Source organism: Electrona antarctica (assembly GCF_951216825.1).
Source record: "Electrona antarctica genome assembly, chromosome: 17".
NCBI classification, from domain to species: domain Eukaryota; kingdom Metazoa; phylum Chordata; class Actinopteri; order Myctophiformes; family Myctophidae; genus Electrona; species Electrona antarctica.
In genome coordinates, this window is record NC_136798.1 from 27,781,657 (window position 1) to 27,805,650 (window position 23,994).

The window sequence follows — 23,994 nt, forward strand, 5'->3', positions numbered from 1 at the left end:
CTCGTCATGTTTTATGGATCAAAGAGACAAGGTCTGCACTGCGTCTTCTACTTTGCCTGTGTGTTTTCCCTCCCAATTAGCCTAGTGTCTAACATTGCTGAATGTCAGCGTCTCTGTGGTGGATAATGAATCAATGGAGGCATTTAGAAAGAAATGAAAAAGAGGAGGTGAGCCTCATTTGGGTGTCAGCAGCCACTGTCCTAATTGTTCATACCAAACAACCCTGCTTAATCCATATATGACTGTTGCAATGCACAGGAAAGTTGTTCACTCGCTACGCCTGTTTTCTCCCGTGGTTCAATCAAAACTGTTCTCCTGGTTAACCGGGCGGTGCAGCTTAGACTTACATCAAAGTTGCCATGTTGTGTTAGATACCAGAGTACCAGCTTCAAACGAATTAACAGCGATGGATGTAGTTGCCTAATTAACATCAGCTGATGAGGATTTTGTGTATGCATAAGTAGTTTTTTCCATATCCTATTTTTCTCTGGGTACCGAAAATAGCCCCCTGACTTTGTTGTTATTTAACAAGGCATCGACGGAAAATTGTGCTCCGTGCTTGTAAACGGTTTACCACATCCATTCCCATGCATTGCAAATGTGTGCATGCGGCTCCTTTCACTTAATTTGCAGGCCGTGTCCTGACCTAAACCGATTCTTTCTTTGGAGAAGGTCAAACACTAATGGAATGTGGTTTCATTGAGCAGCATTGAAAAAGTTCTGGAGGTCGCCTTTGAAGCGAATGGAAAGAGGGCCCTTCCTGTTTGTGATATTGTTCATTGTGAAGTGGTTTGCACCGTGTAAATAATTCCATATTAAACTGGCTGCACAAAATGTTCAGTGAGGGGTTTGAAACATTAATCTCCCTCTGCAGTTAGATGAATGTGTTGCGCCTCACAGGTATTGAATGGTAAATGTACAATGCACACTTACATGGGCAGCTTATATATTTGTTTTGTGTAAGTTAGCCTGTGTGATGCTTGTAGAATGTGTGACAGGATATACAGGGAATGTCACTATATCGCTGGCTGAACACATCAAAACCTATACCTATACGGTACATGTCTGTTTATATAGTTTAATTGAAGGGTTTCTAGGTGATTCATGTTTATGGAGGCTCTTTCCAAATCAGACTCCCAGGAGAGCTTTATTTTTGTCCCCTAAACTGGCATAAAGAACAGGTTGGAAGATGGGGGGGTGGGGGGGTTAGTTTAATTTTTAAACAAATCTAACCCTGCTTGAAAATGTTTCCATGTAATTACAGAGCACATATCACAATGTTCCATCGGTCTTCTTTAGGTTTACTGTAAAGCAGTCCCCTGCTTTGTAGCATAGTTGCCAGGCCCGAATGAGTGCACCGTCAGCTCAAAGCATTCAGCAGAGACCGGCTCTGTCAACGGCAACTCTCAACTGGGTCATAAACGAGAAAAAAAGCTCTGGGAAAAATAGCACGCTTTTAATAAAGAAAAACAGACAAGTCAGTTATGCTCGACGCAGAGCAACCCGCCTACTGTGCTTGACTGAGTGCAGTGCTGTTTTCACTCAAGGGCCTATGCCAGCAATTTTTCTTATTTACTTCAAAGCCTTTGTTGTATAACACTGGGCCCATTATTGTATTGCAGGTCACACATTGCTGTCTCCTTAGATGTTTGTTCAAAGTAGTCCTTGGTCAAACACGGTTTGCAAAGACTTAATGATTTAATAGTCTACTAGTGGCCAGATGGGTGTGAGTTGGTAAAGTAAAATAATACCTTTGCTGCATCCATCAATACTGTCTGGATAGAAGCATGCAGCTTAACAAACTCTGCTTTTCAGAATCAGATTCCACTGGTGGAAAAGGGTGGGTGAAATATATGGCATATGGTCAATAGAGCTGCCCCAAGAGCAGTAGTTGTCAAAGTGGGGTCTGCAGGGCCCCCAGAGATCCTTGAGAGGATTATTCAAGTTACTCAAGTTATTCAAAAATAGGCAGTCTACAAGCTCACGACGCTTCGCGATGTGACATGTGAGCTTGTAGAGCTTGCTCCTATTTCTGGGGGAAAAAAATACTAATGTTGACAAAACTTCTCTCATGGGGATTTGGCGTCCACAGCCAAATACATAAATGTGGGGGTCCTTGATGTGAAAAAAGTTTGAGAACCATTGATCAAGAAATGCTGGGAGCAATTTTGGAAGATCCAAATACAGAGGCAAAAAATTAAAGAGAAAAAAAAGTATTTTCTCCATTAATCATTTATTTTTGTATTTATGTATTACTCATTACACATTTCAAAAGTAATATTACTTTTCTTAATACTCCCTGCCAACAGCAATTTGTACCTTTCTTTTTTTTATTATTATTATTTTTTTATCCCACGATTTTTCACGTGCGTGCGTGCGTGCGTGCGTGCGTGCGTGCGTGTGTGCGTGCGTGCGTGCGTGCAAACTATTAATTAACAAAAAAAAGGGCCTGCCTCAAAACAACAATGCAAAAGAGTATTTTGCACAAAGTCAGTAGCATTACAAAGTGGGTTTGTCTTATGTAATGCCAGCACCGCTATTCCAAAGCCCCCTCAGGTAAATGTTTTAACTATTTTCAGTAATGGCAAAATCGTTTTTGGGGTGGATAGACCTTATTGAGCTGGTTGGTCATTTTGAAAGTAGCTCTCAAGTCAAAAAAGTGATGACACATTGAGGTTAGACAACACACACATAGCTGCATTGGGAACTTGCTTATGTGGTTATTGCTGAGTCATGGTGATATGAACGTGACGTCAGAGGTCAACCCACCTACCGGCCGGTCCTCCCTTAAACCAATTTTAATAAGATAGGATATGTCATAAGTCTGAGATCCACATTGCAGCCATTCCATTGTGGATCCCGAGATTATTTGGTTGTTTTTTAGGGCGGTTTTTAGACGGTTTAATAAAGTTTCATGAAATTGATTGATTGATTGAAAATTGTATTAACAGTTTGCAGAATTACAGTACATTTCAAGCACAAACTCAATACAAAGGCTGTTAAAATCTTGACCGTCACGTTGGCCAAACCGACCAAACTGTGTCACGTGACATCTGCGTTGGGTGCCCCTGATTATTGTTTATGGAAGCATACAGTAGAGAGAACGGCAGCGTCAAATAACGCTAGTTTCCAACCATTCATTCGTCTGTGTGTGTGTGTGTGTGTGTGTGTGTGTCCCACTAGCTAGCCGGCTCTAGTGTGTGTGTGTCTGGTGTTTGGGCAATGTTATGCGTGTCGCTTTACATCAAGTCACAAAAACACATGTTGCCAGGGAAACCCAGCGGTTACTTTACATTACATCGCAAAAATCATTGCGTAATGTTAAACCTCATCGTATGCAAAAATAGCAGGTGTGGGTGCGACGTGCTGTATGTTTAAGCTGTAATTTTGCTATTTTCGGCGCACGGCTCCGCCCTACGACAACAAATAGTTATACTACATTTGTCTGTATAGTTTGAGCAAGGTGGACTGTGTGACTGTCCGAGGTGAGGCTAGTCATAAAATGAACACAGATGACAAGTCTTTCTGCTGCCATGCTCTTGACTGACATCCCAGTAAATAAAATGTCATTCATTGTTTATGCACGTGTTCATTTTAGGTTTGTTCTTGGTAGTTTCTGACACCATAAGATACGTAATGCGTGAGTATCAGACGTATGCGTGTCATTCAGAGGGGAGCAGAACACTACGACGGTAGGCACAGAGGGACAATCTTTATTCTAGACAGGCAAAAGGGCCCATCTTGTGGCGATAGACTATGATAGCAGTCTCTGATAAATAAAATAAATTAAAAAAGTTACAGCCGTCATCTCGACCAATAATGCGACCTCATGGCCACGGTAAAACTAATTAAACAGTAAAACAGGGTACCCCGGGGTTTTCAGGGATAGTAAACCGGGGTTTAAAATTTTGGAAAGTGCCCAACCTTATGGGTAACTGTAATTGTGGGCTCGTATTATCATGGATATGTTATTGTAATCCGTTATGAAAGTGATATTATTTCTGTAATGTGTTACTAGTGATCATGCATGTGTTAGGCTACTAATAATGGCCAACACTGATTGTGATTTGAATTACTGGTAGCTGTGTTCAGAAATGTTATGATGTTGATACAAGAATGTTGCCTACCTACCGAACCTGTTAAGAAAGCCTGTTTGTTGTTATACCTTTAGAACCAGGAAAGCGTCTGTGGATGTTGCTATGCATAGCAAACAGGAATCTTTTCAATAAAAAAGAGAAAATAGAAGTCTTTCTGAAAACCTAGATTAGGATTTAGAAGTTGTTTTTAAAATGGGCCTCAGGTCTAAATGGGTAGGAGGGAAAATGATCCTGAAACATGTCATTAGAATAGGGGAAAGCCTTCATTCATCTACAGTAGCTGAGCACAATAATGAATCACCTCCGTGGACTTGATTTACTGAATCCTTCGCATAGAGGTTGCTGCTATAGTGGGTAAAGGCAGTGTGTGGGCATCTCATCAAATGGACGTGTCACTTTAATTAGAGTGAGTGAGAGTGTCGGGGACGCAGTCGCTTAGCATTGTCACAGTAATCGTGACCGCTTGTGGAAGGACATGGAAGAAATTGATGTGTGGTCCCTCTGGACAGAACACAACGTGTGTGTGTGTGTGTGTGTGTGTGTGTGTGTGTGTGTGTGTGTGTGTGTGTGTGTGTGTGTGTGTGTGTGTGTGTGTGTGTGTGTGTGTGTGTGTGTGTGTGTGTGTGTGTGTGTGTGTGTGTGTGTGTGTGTGTGTGTGTGTGTGTGAGAGAGAAAGTGTAAGAGAGAAATAGACAAAAAATAAGGACAGGGAAATTGAGAACAAGGGAAGCTGAGCGAGAGAAAGAGAGAGAGGGGAGCAGGGAACCCATCAGGAAGGCTCCCATTACACATCAGGACAGGCATAGCACTTTCCTGCAGCCCAGCGATATAGAGGCTTGGCGGCTGCTAAAAGGCAAGTTCGTTAAAACGCTTCGGGAGAAAAGGCTCGATTCTGATTGTCAGCATTAAGCTAGAAGGAGGAAAAAAAGAAGGGAAAGAAACTCGCTGAATGTCACGGGCAGCGATTAATGCTACTTGACTGCTCTGAAAGTGAACCGTCATCAAGGCTGCGGCTGAACACTTAGTCAAGTGCAGCCGGTGTCGCTCACGGCTCACCAAGGCTGAACCCCAGCATCTTGTAGCCTACTGTAGATCGGCTGTTGTGTGTGTCCAACGAGTTTTGGAGCAGATCAAGTAGGCCTACATAATGCTTCAAAGAGGAAGAGGAGGTACTGTACTGTACTGTACTGTACTGTACTGTACTGTACTGTACTGTACTGTACTGTACTGTACTGTACTGTACTGTACTGTACTGTACTGGCAAGTTGACATGGTCAGAAACGCATCCATCTTGATTCATACTTGATTCAAGGTAGGACGTACGCAGGGGCTAATAAGCCGCAGTGAAGTGTGTAGTTCCTGCGACCTAATGGGGACGCCTACTTAAGTGTGATGGATGGTCTGTTGTTGCAAAGGGGTTCTCGTGCCATTGTTTTGGCCTGCTGATAAATCCTGTGTCCCCGATTTGGATCTACGATCCTTCTGCTCTTGCATCTCCTGCTGCCGCTGCATGCATTGTCTGTGGCCACTGTGAATCACAGCCTGTCTGCCACGGTGATGGATAGACTCTGCCTCATAAGACCTCCGGTCTGCTAACAGTCCCAGCGGGGAGGCGCTGCACTGCCAGAGGACCGCTTCAAGTTTAACCCTCTATTCGTAGTCAAAACGGACCTGTGTTGCAACTGTACTTGGACCGTTTACGAACGGTATGTCACAGGCGAGTCATGGCGGAAATCCATGGGCAGGCAGGGCCATTCAAAACAATATATTATCTTGTAGATGTGTAGTGTTTATTTTGTTTATCTACTTGTATGTATTATAACTGCTATTATTGTTATTGTTGTCATTATATTGCGCACACACACACACACACGCACACACACTCACTCTCTCTCAGGGCAGATGGCAGCCCACCCTAGAGTCTGGTGCTGCTCGAGGCTTCGTCTGCTACATGGGAGATGGCCGCCTACCTGTAGAGCCACGTTACTCAACACGAGGCACGTGGCCCGCATGCATCTCGTACTTTCTTAACGTTTGCGGCCCTTTATCGTCATAGCAACTACCAATAAATGTGTAATTGTTCTCCTTCAGTTGAGGAATTAAATGAAGACAAAAACAAATCATTAACATTCATGATTAAAGGACATTTTGGGAGGCAAAAATGCTGCCAGTGTGCCATCTTGGCCTGAGAAAATTGGCATTAAATCTGAGTATATTTAGCACACTCTGATTTATTGCAACAGCAATCTGTCCACATTATGTTCTGTTCACAATTTGTGAGCATTGTGTCCAATGAGGTTTGGCCTCATACAATAGATCATAGTGCGTCTGTTTTGTCTGTTTCATCCATTTTAGAAAACATAAGTCTAAAATGTCAGTGTAGTAGTCCATAAACATGTGGCTTGAAACCAATAGGTTTATTTACAATTTACAATTTACAATTTAGGCATTTAGCAGACGCTCTTAATCCAGAGCGACTTACATTAGGCAAGAACAAAAGTATGGGAATACATCACATATATAAAATGCATTTATCAAGAAACATGCGTAAGCTAAGAACGTAACTAGAACATATCTATATAATGACACTATACATATTAACTATACATATACTATACTATGCTATACATATGTACTATGATGTGCTATGACTACATACAATGCAATTATTGTGCTGTCTACATGACATGCTATAAGTCTGTTTCAAATGCTATCTAAGTCTAAAAAGTGCTATCTAAGGGGGTAGGATAAGTGCTATGGGCCATGATGGAGTCTGAAAAGGTGGGTCTTCAGACTACGGCGGAAGATTGGGAGTGATGCTGCAGTTCTGATTGCAACGGGGAGTGCATTCCACAGTTTTGGGGCCAGAAGGGAGAAGAGTTTGGGACGTGTGGAGCGTTTTTAGTGGCCCTTATATAGGCCCTTAATTGCACACAGTTGTATTTTGCTGTGTGGCTCCTGAGCAATGTTAAGTTAAGTAGCTCTGTTGCAGAGCCTGGTTCTGCTCAAGGTTTCTTCTCATTAAGTTGGATGTTTCTCTTGCGACTGTCGACAAATGCTTGCTCAGGGGGGAAAACGCTGGGTCTTTAATTGCTCAAGTTTTATAGGCACTATAATAGTTTTGGCACTATAACACAATTAAATTGAGATTCAAATTGAATGTATCTAGGCTTGTTTTGTTTTACTATTATGTCTATCTTATATTGCCTTATTTTATCTCATCTTATCTTAAGAGTGGGCACAATTACACCTGGCTTGAATGTTAAATGGAACAAGAGCTGAACCCTGTTGGGCGCAAGCTCGTCTCTGTGGGGGTTGAATGTGGGGATCAAGGGAATGTGGGATGGTCTGCCATTCAGCAGAGCCTCTCACCAAGGCCCTAGATTAGTAAAGAGGAAATTCTCCAAGGCTATGTCATCTCTCTCTCTCTCTCTCTCTCTCTCTCTCTGTCTCTCTCTCTCTCTGTCTCTCTCTCTCTCTCTCTCTCTTTTCTGGTTCATTGTTTGCAGATTGCAGAGCAACCAGTGCACTCTGCACTCTCACAAAAATCAGTGAACAGAACATCACCGCTGCTCGATCGATGAACGTGTCATGAACTTTTAACCTCTAAAAGAGTCTGTGCAATGTTGTTGTTCGCTGGCAGAAGTTCACAGACAGTTCTGAGAACTTCACAAGAGTATGAGGCAACCTTTGCTACTGCATTGTATGGTCTTAACTCCGTCTGGGATAGTGGCTATAAGCTATGATTGGTGTTAAAAGTCCTCTCTCTCGCTCTCGTCTCGCTATCTGACACACCTCTCTACTATAGTTTGCTCCCCCTTTCTCTGCCCCTTTCACTCTCCCTTTGTCACTGTCTCTCTCTCTCCCCTCAATCCTTTACCTGGCTCTCATCTTTACCCTCTCTCACCCACTTTGTCTCTCCCTCTCCGCAGGGGGCTGTGATGGTCCGGATGAACTGTGAGTCAGGGGCTTTGCAAAGGCATAAAGATGGAATCCTGACCTCAGGCACTACTTCCATCTTTTAATCCCCACCCGCATCACTGTGAGTATTACATCCGGAGCCCTTTTTATAGCATTATGCTACAGAAACTTCAGTGGATTCTGTAAAAAAAAAAAGGAGTGTTGGAGTCCAAAAGCTTGGGTGCCGTGACGCAAGTCCAGGGGTCCAAAAATAGCTAATCTACAAGCTCCCAAACCGTTGGGAGCTGGTAGATTTGCTATTTTTGTTGAATGTTCCCCCAGAATAGGGATGCTGGGGTTCAAGTGGTTAGCTGTGAAGTATGAAGTTATTTTCAATACGTTTTCCTTGTGACACATACTGTATCTTAAGGGGGAAGATTTACATACATTTACAGACCATAATATGACATAGATGTACAGTAATAAGGTTCTATCTATAAAGTAGCAATGTAATTCAGGGGTGCCTTTGATGAGAAGACCCCAACATAACTCGTAGAATGGACAAATGGAACAAAATGGACTGTAAGTGTCCATTTGGTTCCTATATAAATAATTTCGCTGGGGACCCCCTGGAACCCCCTGGGACCCCCTGGAACCCCCACAAGGAATGTCAATAGGGCTTTGCACTGGTGCAGTTTTCGGATCCCAATAATAATAATAATATTAAATGATAAAATAAAGAATACTCAAAGAATAGCAACAATATTAAAACCAGTTTTTCGTTTAGTCTGCACTTAAGGTGTGTGAAGGTGTAAAGGTTCTTACTACAAAGTTATTATAAACATCTGTGGGTGCCGGTGTCCTTGGCAATTGGCATTGTTCATCGCACAGACTGCCTCTAACACCAGACAGGCAGTCAGTGGCGTGGAGTCTGTGTGCGGGTGGGACACACACAATATTAGCATTTCCCATGTGTACAAGAATTAACCACAGCTATCACCACATTAATTTCCACTATAGTTATTGACTATCCAGCCCCGGATATCAATACATATCAAGGGTTAGACAGTTAGACGTTTTGCAAACGTATAACCATTATCATTACCATACCCGGGAGGGACGTACGGCCTGTCGGCTGTTTATATCCCATAACCTGGAGGGACTGTGCTGGAATTGCTAGTTGGTTGTCTAACAACAGATGGGCAACAGCTGATTGAGTATATCATTTTAGGGTAAATTTATGCTTGTGTAAAGGGCACATCCTGCTCTGTTAAACTGCAATTTGAGTGGTGTCTGGATTAAAGCTACAATCCAGGACGTATTTTAATGACTAAATATAAATATATGATATTTACGATTAGCACATCTGCAATGGTTGGTTGGAGGTGGTCCACCTACTATTACAGTTGGAGGCCATCGATATTGTCCTTTTCTTTTTGCTGAGGTTTGCGTGATCTGCGCAAAAGGACAGTTAACCCATTTTGGGCGGGAACCCCTTTTGGTGTTTTAAACATTGTTATAATTTAGCTATTGAAAAATAGCAGATCTACAAGCTCATAGCGCGCCACCGAGTGGCGCACTACGAGCTTGTAGGTCTGCTATTTTTGAAAAATCGCGAAAATATTTATTTCAGAAAACTGGAGGATTTAGAAGGATTTTTTTAAATTTTGAGGTCAGGCCTAAATGGGTCAAATGATAAGGGACAATATCGGTGGCACCCAACTGTACTATTACATTGAGAAATGTTGACCCTGCAGTGTTGTGTAGGTCAGACCATTGTTCACCAGCACCAGTGAGAGTAATGCTTTTCGAAGTGACATTACAATGATTCCAAGCTTTGTGACTCAAGAATACCCAGTGTTATTATAAATACCCTCATGGTCACAACCCTACACTTCTCTAACCTTTAGCCTATCTCATATTGAGAATGATGCCATTTAAAATGGTGGTAGCTTGAGAATATAGCTGGGAGTGTTGTTATAATGAAGCTTGGGCTGGGTGTGTGCAGGCCATAGGGAGAAGCAGTGACTACAGTATAAATAGCACCTATGATGAGCAGATCAACTCTTCCTCAAGAGAGCAAAATAGGAGGAGGAACAAGGCTTTCTAATTCAGCCTCCAAGCCACATCCCTGCCCTTTTAAGATGGCTTTTCCACGAGGACACACTATAATTTGGCTGTAATAGAGTGAAATCACCCGGGCTTTGCCTTTTTATTTAAGATTAATATTTCATCAGTGGGCACATACTTTGTCCCTTGAACTGGTGAGGGTTCTCTCTTTTTTATCTTTTTTTTTTACAGAGGATGTTCGCACAGTTAAATTGCGCTGGTGAGGGAGCTCTTTTCATAGAGGATGTTCGCACACTGGCCCCAAAATGTCAGCCTTGTATTGTCTCCCCCGGCAGCATGCTGGGGAACAAACAGTAAGCCCATAACCAGAGAGGAACATCCCGTAGCGGTGATGCCTTTGAACTGCAGGAATGCCACTCGCAACAACATATTCAGTGTTCTGCAAGTCTTTATTTTCGTTGAATAAGCAACACAATCTGACAAGGGAAAGCAATAGGATTCTATTTCTAACCTCTTTGAACATGGCGCTACATTGAGTATGTCCAACATTTTCAAGTTTTTCCAAATATTTTCTAAACTTTACATAGCTCATCTACAAGCTCACAATTGTGTGAACTGATGGATGGGCTATTTTTCACTATTCGTCGCACGACAAACTACAGTATATAGGGCTTAAAGTCTGGTATTAATTAAGAATGGTATTAACTTAACTAGTCCGCATACGGCATACCCACATCTACACCCACTGTCCATCCAGGCTAGTATGGACAGGTAAAAATGGTAATAAAAAGCAATAATTTTGGAAAGTGAAGAATCATCTTCAGCACTCTGCTATGCCAATGGGCAAGTTCAGATTATTGGTCGAACCACCCTCAGGAGAAATATGGATACAGACAGACAGACATATAGACTAGAAGATCTACAAGCTACCATATAACCTGGGTTATATCGGTAAGTGATTGGTGCATCAGACAATTAGCACAATTTAACCTCTTTTCAACCACGGTGTCCCTATTTTGGGCATGTACTGTAATTGATGTGATTTTAGTGTGAGTTTGTAGATTGGCTTGATCAAAGTATAAAATTGGGCTTAAGTGGTTAAACTACAAGGGAAGTGGACTGCTCAGGGACGTGGACTGTCATTTAATAAAACATCTAATCTAAAATCTAATTTGTCCTCTGCATGTTTCCCATCCTAACTATTAGGAACAGCAGGCAACAGTGATAAGGGACCAGTTAGGATTTGTTGTCTTGCTCAAGGACATTTTAACACTGCCAGGAGGAGCGAGAATCAAACCGGAAACCTCTCAAATCCTGTCATCTCTTGTGGGCCATCTGTGATGCCATCCTGCTTTCAACGCTATTTCTGTCTCATTAAAACTCATCTTATCAACTTTCAACCTGGCATCCCTGTTTTGTATTTATAGGCGAACATTTTCTTTTACACATCCAGGGTTAAAAAGTGTTAAATAGGACATATACAAGCTGCAAGTTGTGAGCTTTTCACATCGCAGTATATTAGCAACATTTATTGCTAATATCACCGTCATACTTTGAAGTATAAAATAGGGCTTAAGTGTATGAGATGGATTCAAAGTGGCGATGACTGCCCACTCTCTCTCTCGTATAGGAAATACGGCGTGGAGGAAATGGGTGCGAAGCTGCAGCCAGACAACACATAAATACCAGACGGTGAATGTTTGCGTATTAGAGGAGGCTATAACTCAAGGGGTGACAAAAACAAGGGGCTCTTACCTACTGTTGAATATTTCATTGTAATATGGAGCCTCCATGTTCTTAGCGACGTGAGCTACAGCATCAGAGGGCGAGGATGAGACTTAAGGGGGCTTTTATTTGCAATAGAACATTACATCCTTTTCCTTTTGAGATGTGGAGGGGAAGTGGAAAATGATGTGGGGAGGGGGGGAGTGGTAGATGACATTGCACTGGCCAAGACTATATTTAAATGATTTAGCAGAGGCTCTTATCCAGAGAAATGTACAAGTGAGAATATAAGGCTTTGCTGTCATGCTCAAGGACAGTTAAACGAGACGCGGCTGTTCAAACTAGAATATTTGGTAATAAGACATTCAGTTTGAACCATCTAATTCTGCTAAGTGTATTCAAGATATTGAGTTTTGCAACTACAGTAAAATCTGGTTTCAGCAGAAGTGAGTGTCAATTCCTTGTGTCCATTGTGTTTATATAATTGTCTATTCAAAGACGTTATTTGATTTGTGCCGTGCATTGTGTGTGATTCCATTCACTCGTTCAGTGTCATGTTACTACAAAAGCAGGTGTTACATAAAGGTACATATCTCCAGAATAGAAGATGGTAAAATCTTTTTTTTTTTTTAAATTAGAGTTAGACAAGTTACGCTTTCTTTTGAGGTATGCTGTGTGATTCTCGCTATAAGAGAACATTTACTGTCGTCCTAGAAAAAGCTTGTTCGTCCAATGCTATCATCGTAGCAGTGAGGGGCATGCAGTTAATCAGAATCGTTAGCACGCTTTGTGTTAAAGGCAATGGCATGTGGCATGATGATTGGTTTCATTATTGTAACACCCAAAGTTCCAAACTACACCTATGCATAATGTAACAGGTAGCAGAGGTCTTTTAGGGATTTGGGCTGGTGTCCAAAATAGCACTCTTGCGGGGGAACACCCCTTTCCCAATGCTAAATCCCTGACTGTTTTAGCATGCTTGCAAAGACTATGTTGCGATGATTCTATATATAATTTAACCTTTTGGAAAAACGCTATACTCCATTATAACACGGTTAAGTCGCTCCATCAAATTCATTAACTCCCATTTTTCTCGCTTTTAATTGCTTAAAAAAAAGGCAATGAATCATTCATCTTGATAACTCTGACCTAATGAGCTTTGCAGGTGTACCACACTCTAATTATTGGAAGTGTGTTATTAAACATTTTCTGTGCAGCAGTGATTTTCTGTCAGAACGGATTAGCTCAATTTCTTCGAGAGGAGCCTTCTTGCACAATGACTCCCCCCACTGTGTGAAACCTATTAGCCCCTGTGTCTGTCTGTCTAACAGCACTGTGACCTGCCCTGCATGGCAGCGGTGGGCTCAGTACTGCTATCGCCTGTTGTGGCGAAGCCCTACAGAAATATTAACGGTCCGATTAGTAATTGCTCGGCTGCTCTGATTTATGCAAGAGCCTCCTGCCAGCAGCATGTGTAGATGCAGCCATTGAAGAAGTCAGATGGATGGCGTTTCCTGCATGCTGAGCTGAGTTCTGATTCAAGTTTCAAGATATTGTAATTGTTATACGTATAACACACACACACACACACACACACACACACACACACACACACCACACACACACACACACACACCAACATATAGTGGCAATAACATTGAAAAAATATATATAATAATTAAGAATAGCAGCAATAGAAAGCAAAGAAAAAGCAGTAAGTAAATATAAATACAGTACAGTACAGTACAGTACAGTACAGTACAGTACAGTACAGTACAGTACAGTACAGTACAGTACAGTACAGTACAGTACATCATCTTAGTCATAGGCATATCACTCTTTCATGTCCTTGGAGCTGCTGTTTGCCTGGTTCCTACTTGTGTGAGTGTATGTGGTATGTGTTCAACTTCAAATGGTCTGCCTGCGTGTGTGTGCGTGTGCATGTACGGTACGCGTGCGCACATGCACATGCACATGCAGACAGGCAGCAGGCCTTTAGTGTCAAACGTTCATGACCTTATTACTTGACAGAATTAGCTTCCACAGAGCTTACAGCTCTCGTTCTTGCCGTTCAAAGACAAGACGTCTGTTGAAGCACCAAGTGTTTATATAATGTAACATTTAATTATGATGTAGTAATAGTGTAAATGAAACACTATGGTCTGAATGAAAAGGTTCACAGGTATCAATAGTGCAGGCGATGCCATTGGCACTGCACCATGTGTGTTGCATTGCATCGTGGCGAATCTCATCAGTTTATGTGTGCAAGCAGGATTTTGACATACGGTCCGCCTGAGGTACATTTCTGTTTTGCACTGACATAAAGCTGTTCCATGCGGAACACCCACAAGCATTCTTTATCTCTCTCTCTCTCTCTCTCTCTCTCTCTTTCTCTCTCCCAGAGGGAAATGATGAATACCAAATCCCCTCGCAGGGTGTCCAAGGGTCAGAATTACATTCAATAATGAACTGAGATGGAGCAGGGATTGCGTGGCTCGCGGGGGGAAGAAAAAAATACATTACAAAGAGAAAGAGAAAGAGAGAAGATATTTCTGACTTTTCTCCCCAACTTTCTTTCTTTGTTTCTTTTGGCTAGAACTTTTCCGTTGTACTTGAGCATAATAAGGACTCAGGAGGGAGGATTTGTTAAATATTTTCTCAGGATTCTCTTTTTACAACTGATTGCATGCAGTGTCGATGATCCAAACCCAGGATTGAAGCTCACGCCATTCTGTGTACTCTGCATGTGGGAGAGGAACCACTTTCAACCTTGGCGTCCCTATAGCCAATATCTTTCAGAATTATTTCTTCTTTCTTAGAGCATACCACACCTGGAATAGTCTTCACCAATTATTTGACTTTCAAATTCAAACACAAGGGATGGCTTAAAGCAAACCAAACTTGCAATCATTAGTATTTATCACCTCAATTATCACTGTTACTTGTCTTAATGTTATACAGTATTATTATAGAACAATATATAATATAATACCAGTAAGACGCCCTGGGGGCACATCCGCCTGGGTGACGGCAGACTGCTGGGTGAGTGCTGGCGCTTTGGCATGGGGTGTCAGATCAACATATGTAATGAATTCTGTACTGGTCATATATGGAGTGTGTCTTGAGTGTACAGGGTTTGATGAGGTCAGATCAACATATGGAATGTCAGAACAGGTCAGCTCCATATATGGAGATCTAGGTGATGATCCAATTTGTAATGTATGTTATCCAGGGTTAAATGAAGTCAGTGTTGTGATTTTAATATATGGATATATATGGTGGCGTGACGTGTCATTAGGCGTGATGTCACGAGGTATGACCATATATGGAGGCGCCGCGTGATGTCACGAGGCATGACCATATATGGAGGCATGATGTCACAGTGATGTCACAAGGTGTGACCATATATGGAGGTGTGATGTCATGAGGCGTGACCATATATGGAGGCGTGGGGTGATTGGTTGTAGTCCTGTTCATAAACAGAGATATGAACTGTATGAATAGAAATATCTATATATTTCAGTGAATGCATATGTTTACCATTTACCATTACCACAAAGCGGCATCTCAACCGTTAGGTAGAGGCTTATATTTAGAAAAAATGTATAATTGTTAGTATTGCTCCAAATGAATACAAAATGCAGAGCAACACTTTTTCTACTGCTTTTTTCTTGGTGTGACCTAAAGGGTTAACAAAAAATATTTGCTGTCATGCTATTATCATTTTAAAGGGTGGGAAGCAGGGATTTCCTTTTAAAAATAATGACGCATATCTATCAAAGACCCCCTAAGGATATCCAGTTAAAAAAAGCGATTTAGAAAAAATAAAAGAGGCACAGTTGGCACATAAGTCCAAAGTAAGTCCAAAGTATAGTAGCCACTAGATGGCGCACTTTCACAATTTTGATGACGTCAAGCTGTGAACACAGCTCCACTTTCACAACACGCCTTTGCTATGGACAATGTTCAGGTCACGATTGATTGATTGAAAATTGTATTCACACAGAATGGGTACAGTTAGAAGGTACAGATCAATACAAAAACTGACATGAAGATATAACCAGAAAAAGCACTAAGACTTGGTTTACATCAGGGTCTTCCATTTTCAATTTATCAGAAAACGATGACAGCTCAGCCTCAGTCAATATATTCTGGGTGAGACGTGTTATTAGGCTGTATATCAATTGATGTTCAGATCAACACGAAAATCAACAATTCAACATTTCGGCTACTTATAATGATTATTATCATATGGCAGGAACAACTTGTGCATAAAAGTAATATAGCCAGTGATGTAAATAGGTTCTAAATAAAGTGTGTCCTTCTGTTCATTTCCATTTGTTATGCACAGCTCTTGTCATTAGACTGGCCGTTTTTAGCCAAAATGCGCAGATCAACAAGCTCGGATAAACACTTTTCGGCGCACGGGGGTCCCCGCAGAGCTCCGCGGGGGGCCGAGATAGTTCCCGTGGCCGTGGGGGTCCCCACGGAGGACCGTGACTCAGACTCAAATGTGTTACTGTTACCCATTCACGGCATGCTCATGTCACGGCATATGCCACGAGCAGCGCTGTTATACTCAAAGTAGAAGTGATCTAAGAACTGCGTCTTTGGTGTATACAGAACAATGAGAACATTCAACTATCATGAGGGGAGAAAATGCTACTCTGGTATCGTTTCTGCTTTTCGTCAAGCAGTAGTCAGAGAAATCATCTCATCACACTTTTGTGCCGGCGCCGCCCTCGACTGTGTCGCGAATCAAACTGTCACTGCAGACAGTGTTGCACAGGGTGTGTGTTTCTTTCGCCAACTCTCATTTCATTAAAAAAAAAACATATAGGCTATTGTCTACCTGTCCTGACAACTATCAACGAATGTAGTGTCACTGTTGGTCCAGCCAGACAGAACACAAGAATAGAGAGGTGGATGGATAGGAAAAAAAATAAAGAAAAAACTCCATGATAAGACACAGAGCCATCTCACTAGTTCCACCCAGAGAACACCACTGAGCACTGGGCTAGCTGATCTGCTGAAACAGCCTGGAGCAACTGGTTGCGATGGACACGCCCCCAAGCTCTGATTCCCTATCGATACGAAAACAATGGCCGTGTATAGCAGACATGTCATTGGTCATGTTAATCAACCAAGTTATGGCCTGGGCCATGGCTCAGTGCTCCAGGCACCTTGGCTGGTAATCCAGTCTGGCAGTGTGCCCGATCCCGACGGCCTTTACTGCATGTCTTCCCCCCCCATCTCTCTCCCCATTTCCTGTCAGCCTACTGTCTGTCCCTCCATAAAATATATAAAATGAAGGCGAAAGCCAAAAAAAAAAACATCAACAAATCAACCAAGTTATTTATTTATTTCATTATGAAGACGCTAAAATAGTGCAATTCCAATGGGATGACGTACAGTACTGTAGGTTAGATACTCAGGATGACACGTTGTTTTGGGTCGGCCCTCTGCGGTGGGAGGGATCTTTAGTCCGCTCCGACTTCACACAGCATTGAACAGGCTGTATAGAGCCTTATAGTTGCATTTTCGAATATTATCACAACTTTGTCATAATTAAACTGAGACAAAGTAGATGCCAGCGTGATACTCTGCCTTTAAGACTTTATACAAGCTTGTACATGGAAAATAGCCATTTTGTTTAAAATCAGTCATCTGTTTATCTGCTGAATAGTACATCGAAGAAAAACAGTATGTCTGTCTGTGGGTTTTATAAATACCAACAAAAAGTATTAATAAGACCAACTAAGTAATACATCTCTCTCTCTCTCTCTCTCTCTCTCTCTCTCTCTCTCTCTCTCTCTCTCTCTCTGTGTGTCCATTTCACTGAAAAGTACATTAAAGCATTAAGGGTTGTGGACATACAAGGTTTCCACCCGACATCAGTATTCAACACAATATACACTTGGTATTCAATCAATCCTACACCTCGACCAGTAACAATATCGACGACGACAACTACAGCAACACAGTAAATCACTAAACTACAAATAAAGTCAGACATTGTACTGTTACCACATCTGGATGCCACGGTCATTTTAATTACTCTTCCTTCCTACTGGGCCCTCAATCGGGACTAGTTCACATTGATGTTACCGGAGCTGATCTCGTGAGGATTTGGCCTGAAACTGAGCCAGTTGTAGTGCAATTAATCATTACCGGACACCGACTTATTTGGGTAGAATCTCTTCATCAGTTCCTCTAATATTTGAGCTACATACAGTACAGGGTTGAGTAAATGAGGCTATATTTTCATTAGCCTGTGAGAAAGTGTGTGGGTGTGGGGAGGGCTAGGGGCGGTATATAATTAACAATCTATTATTAAAATAAAGTAATCCCACCATTGCAACGGCTCCCTTTTTGTGGTCCGATAACTACTTGGGAGGCAGTTCTAAAGTGCTGGTAAATCAGGTGAAAGAATAAACTTTTCACCAACTTCTTAAAAGATCAGATACAACGGAACAATAGGTTTGTCGTGGCTCCAAGTGGGTCAACACCGTGGCTGTATATTTCTGTGCGTTTATTTAGGCCCACCTGCCTTTATAAGAGTGTTAATGAATGTCACGTGATGAAGCAGCCTCCCTCCACTTATCATTTCACTCTCTGTGCCGTCCGCTTTGGAAGGTCCCATTGTATTCATTTCACACGACCATGTCAAAGTGTTAAAAGCAGCCCTCCAACCTGGCAATGAGCAGAGGCTCTTTTCACAGAACCGCAGGCCTCTGTGGTATGCCAAAAAGTAGAACGTATTAAAAAACTGTTTGCCCGGCCATGGCACCAGGATTAGATAACACTATTTATGTATTCTTAATTTAGAGCAGCCAATTAATTTTTACCCCCTTTTCTCCCAATTTTAGTTGTTATGCCAATTAATCCTCCCTACACATTTCTGGCTGTTGTGCCCTACTGGCTCACCTGCCAAAGTGCCAGTGCGCAGACCCCACTGGGAGGACATACTGTAGCACGCGCTTGTGTGCTCAATTGCAATATTCTGTCTGTCTGTTTTTCTTTTTTGGAGTGTAGAGTGTTGGAGTGTAGAGACAGGAAATGCATGCGAGACGACACAGGAGTCAGATTAAAACTTGGGTCATCATGGCTCCAAGGAGAATCAATGCAATGACTCAACTATATATGTGCCACTAGGCACATACTTTATATAGTAGCTACCGTATACATATTGGTTTTTTTAAACCAATTTATTTACTTATTTACTATTTACTTATCTTTTATTCATAGGCCTTTTTCTTTGGCATGACAAAACCAGCAAAATCAGCATGAAACCTAGCCCTAATCTGTCAATAGGCCTCAGGCATAACTCTCTACTATCTAAGAAATAAAGCATACAAATGCCAAAATAATAACTTCGAAAAAACTCAGGATGATGTAACGCTAGGTGGCAGGGTTAGGATAAGGGTTGGAGTTTGAAGGCAGACGAGCACAAACATGATATTTTGACAGGAACTAGCTTGCACCAGTACCAGTACTTCCTCTTCCAGTTCGCTCCCCTCTCATTGAAAATGAATGACGACTGGCCAGCTAGCACATCCAATAACCCTGACAAGCATCTATCCTGCACCAGACATTGTATATTAGTAACTACTAGCCAAACCATTCCTTGCTTACACTTTCTGCTGGCTGAAAAGAAACGCAATTCCTCTCATAGGTGCAACAGTGGCAACCAAATGATGTCTGCAGTTCCAGTTTATTGTAGCGGCTGCAGAGGCCTGTCACAATTATTACATAATAGCCTGTGTCGCCATTATTTGTTCTAATTGCAATTGTTTTGCATAATTGTTAGAATCATTTTCATTCATTTGTAAAAAGAAAATTGATGGAATTCACAGAAGTGTTGATTATATAACACGTTGCTTTCTACCCTTTCTAAAATCACTTGTATGGCAATTGATTTTCAATCACTTTCATGATTGTGACAGCTATAACAGCTGTCCTCCATCTATCCAAATTATACTACTGCAGCATCACTATAAGTGATGTATGCTTCTTTCAATTTGAAGCTCTTCGTCCTAAATTAAAATTGGCTACTACAGGGAGGGCTGGCGGCCTGAATCCAATCTGGGAACCCATCGGCAAACAAAAGTTTTGGTTTCATAAAAATCCACTATAGACATGTTATAACTTATAAGCTACTTTCTGTCTAGAAATGCTATGCAGGTGTCAGAGTTTGGAAGCGCTCATTTTCAATCAACGTCCTGCTGCTTCCTGCATTGTGTGTAATTTAGAAACAGGTGGTACGCAGGACCATTGAGTTATTTCCAACGAGCGCTTCCAACCTCCAGACTCCACTGAAATGTAGAATTATGCAACTAAATCAAATGTGTATGTGTTGTGTTACAGTAATCTTTCCAAACCATGTAACAATGTGCTCTCTGCCTGTGCTGTCTATACTGTAGGTTGTCTGGTTCTGTTGGTGTGGCAGTAGAAGAGGGCGGAGCCTGTGACTGCCGGGTCCAGACCTCATAAGTGAACCTATGGCAGAGAGACACCGCCGTACAGGTAAGAGCCAATCAGGAGCAAGGAGGCGTGGCTTTAATGTAATTCTCCATGACCCGTTGCAAGAGAGAGTTACGAGGTAATTTACAATGAAAAAACATGGGAGTGACTTGCCATCTTGTACCCACAGCTGCTTTGGGATCAATTCTCATGCAAAACATTTCCTCTGATTAGCAAAACTGAACACAGGCGTGTTTGACGCGCAAAATAAAAGCCCTTAGTGAGGAGTAGTGAGGAAAATTTGCATCCGACACAGTAGAGGCTGTCTTTTCTTTTTTTTCTTTAAAAAAAAATAGTTATCTTACGGGTGAAAAAGCAGGTCATGTGAAGGCCAATAAGCCATGCCAAGGCCTGCTCAATTCTGCATCACAGCATGTTGGACGTTACATTATTCATTCACCTAAAAATCAATGGTGGGCAGAACCTTAAGCTGCTACATCTGTACCGAACCGTGGATTGCAAAAAATCAAGTTCTCTGTCCTCCAATGTGTTGCTGGTGAGACAGTCTTTACGATGGTCTGGATCAATAAAGTTATCCGCACCAATTGTTGTTGTTTTTGGTTACAGTCAGAGGTGTCCATAGACCTGGGCTATATCCAGGGCTTTAGTCCTGGATATTCTTTTCATCCAGACCCAGACCCTATGACTATACAATGATATGATGAAATTAGAATAGAATTTGTAATAAAAAAGGTGAGCTGCTGTTTATTGACTCTCTGTAGGAACACCCTGTAGAGGTGTCTGTGGCACTTTATAATAATTTATATTGCACTTCACATTTGAAAGAAATGCTACAGCTAGAGCTATGAGAGCACCCCGTGTTTTGTTCAGTTTATTATATGATCAGGCCACAATATATACAGTATTATATATAAGCACATTATTTTAACCACTTAAACCCTGTATTATACTTAGTTGACCAGGGTCTGCCAGGTGTCTATACTTGGTCCCCACTTTCCCCCACTTTTCCACCTCTGTCAAATCTAACGGCTCACAACGCGAGCTTGTAGATCAGAAAAGGGTCACCAGGGTTCATGCATATCAATAGTTCCACTTCCAGTTCTTACTACTTCTCTTCCCTTATACATTTACAAAGTATTTTACCTATTCACTTCCAGTAGTATGCTAAGAATGACCACAATGGTCACTCACACACAAGTATCCAGCATCCATCCAAGAGACTGTCTGCATGGGCTTCGCTTCATTACTCTTCAGACTAACCCCTAGATGCCCTAGACATCAATGGCTCTCTTGTCTTTAAGGGCATCGACACAAGATGTTTCCTCTGTCTTCGAGGGCATTTGTGTGCTAGCCCTCCCACATTACATCGATCTCCAACTGCCTGGAAGGGCAGGCGATGATCAAGGACAAGATAGTCCAACGTGAAATACGAGCCTAGTGGAATTTATACAATAATATGTTGAGGTGAAAGTAGTTTTGCATACCGCCGCTATGTTTTTTTTAAATGCCACTGATACGAGAGTGGTACTAGGTTTCACTATACAGTATATACTGGCACACAGGGACAAGTGCTGCGATACTACACTTATGTGAGTCATATCATGAATGATAATACATTCTATATACATTTAACATTATTTACCTTTCTTTGTACCCTGGTAGTTGATGTCCCATGCGCCTTGCACTTACCATAAACGGAATTTGACTCTTGGTTTTTTATTGCTATAGGTTGCATATTTGGAGGAGCTAGTTTTAAAATGTCGGTTTTGCCATGTCTTGGGTTGCATTCTCTGTGTGCTCTGCTCAAGGACACGGCAAAGCCTAATGCTAAACAAGAGAGCGAGATAGTAACCTGAGCAGAATACAAGAATCGAACAGTTTACAGTGCTGACACCTGCTTTTTGAAAAGGAGCTACAATGCCACATTTTAGTACCTTAGCAACAGTATGGGTGTATTTTTTATATATTATCGTCAGTCAGTCAGTAAGGGAACTTGTCATTTCAAAATGTCCTCACTTGTTTTGGACTTGTTTGGTTTGAGCTCAGCAGCTGTAAATAAGCCAGTGGATATGCATGATGTGGGTAGTATGAAAAACCCTCTCATTGTATCACTGTCTAAACACCTGCCACCCATGGCAAGCAACAACTCCACTCTCATTTCTTCTTTGAATATTGTTGCTGTCGGGCAGAAAGCTCGTATCTCCATTATTTCAAATGTTTATGCTTTTTCGTAAATTAATGACCTACTTCAGCAAAAACGTGTGTCGCACAGAAGTAGTGAACAGAGCAGAACTACAAGTTCACAATGTACCACCATTAAATAAAAATATGAATAATGTGACGGTTTTGAACATACAAGGTTTCCATCCGACAGCAACGATATCTATGAGCCCTTACTAGCCTGTCTCTTTCTCTCTCTCTCTATCATTCTCCTCTATTTATCTTGTTCTGCATCTCTTCTTGCCATCTCTTCTCTTGTATCTACTGCCCTCTAAGGCACGCACGCACGCACGCACGCACGCACGCACGCACGCACGCACGCACGCACGCACGCACGCACACGTCACACACACACACACACACACACACACACAGACACACACACACACACACACACACACACACACACACACACACACACACACACACACACACATCACACACACGCGTACGTTCCAGCCTAACCACAATCTCGGTGTCACTGATTACTTACTTCCAGGGACAGGACATCATCAGGTGTCTGTGTGACCGGCATTCTTTTTGTTTTGTTGCAAAAAACAATCTGAAGCGACATGCGCAAATCTAAATGTAAACACTGGTTAAGAACCAGAATGTTGGAGGCGGGGGAAAAGAGAGAATGGCAAATATCAGAGTTAATTAGTAAATTATCCATCTATAAATTCAAGTTCTGTCTGTCTGTCTGTCTGTCTGTCTGTCTGTCTGTCTGTCTGTCTGTCTGTCTGTCTGTCTGTCTGTCTGTCTGTCTGTCTGTCTGTCTGTCTGTCTGCGTCCGTCCGTCCGTCCGTCCGTCCGTCCCGTCCCGTCCCGTCCGTCCGTCGCATATCTTGAGGAGCATCCAATTGACTTCACACTTCAGTGAAGTGTATTGCTGATGACACAATTGTATTGTCGACTGTCAAGTTGCGTGGTGAGTGGTTATAAACCCCACCGAAGCACTTAACGAGCACACATTCCGAATGACCTGCACTGCACTGAGAGAGAGAGACCAGGCAGAAAATACTAGTGGACCTACAGCTGTATTTTGGCTATAGAGCCCTGCCGGACCCCAGTCTGGTTAATATTACATTGAATTCTTACTCTATTGTTAATGATGGTAATTAAATGTTATGTTACTTGGTCACATATTAGTGTGCAGACGACATTTTGGCATCGCCTCAGGCATGCTAAGAGCAATCAAGGTGACAGCAATTCCCACACTGCAACAACTGTTGCAGTGTATTCTGAAATGATGTATTGCTTTATTTGTCTGAAAGAATAGGAGCTTAACATGTTTTGACATGTTGTCTTTGTCCTTTGAATCAGAGTAAAACATAGTGGTTCATAGTTTTCGTATACGCCTTTTGGGAATTCATGAATAAATAACGCTGTGATCTTTTATCTCTTTTTTTACTGGATTTTTACTGGGTCTTTTTTTGAACAAATCTAGACATTGTGGGTTTAACCCATCTAGACGTAAGGCTGATTCTAAAACCGCATT

At 41.9% G+C, this 23,994-nt stretch overlaps 1 protein-coding gene across 2 annotated transcripts in view; it reads left to right on the forward strand.

Moving 5' to 3' along the window:
• lrfn2b (leucine rich repeat and fibronectin type III domain containing 2b) overlaps positions 1-23,994 on the forward strand; it is a 152,373-nt gene that overhangs the window by 78,321 nt on the left and 50,058 nt on the right. For both annotated transcript variants that reach the window (XM_079527125.1, XM_079527126.1), the window contains 2 exons: positions 8,030-8,139; positions 20,216-20,318. The gene's annotated coding sequence lies outside the window, so the exon portion shown is untranslated. The remainder of the gene's footprint in view (positions 1-8,029; positions 8,140-20,215; positions 20,319-23,994) is intronic.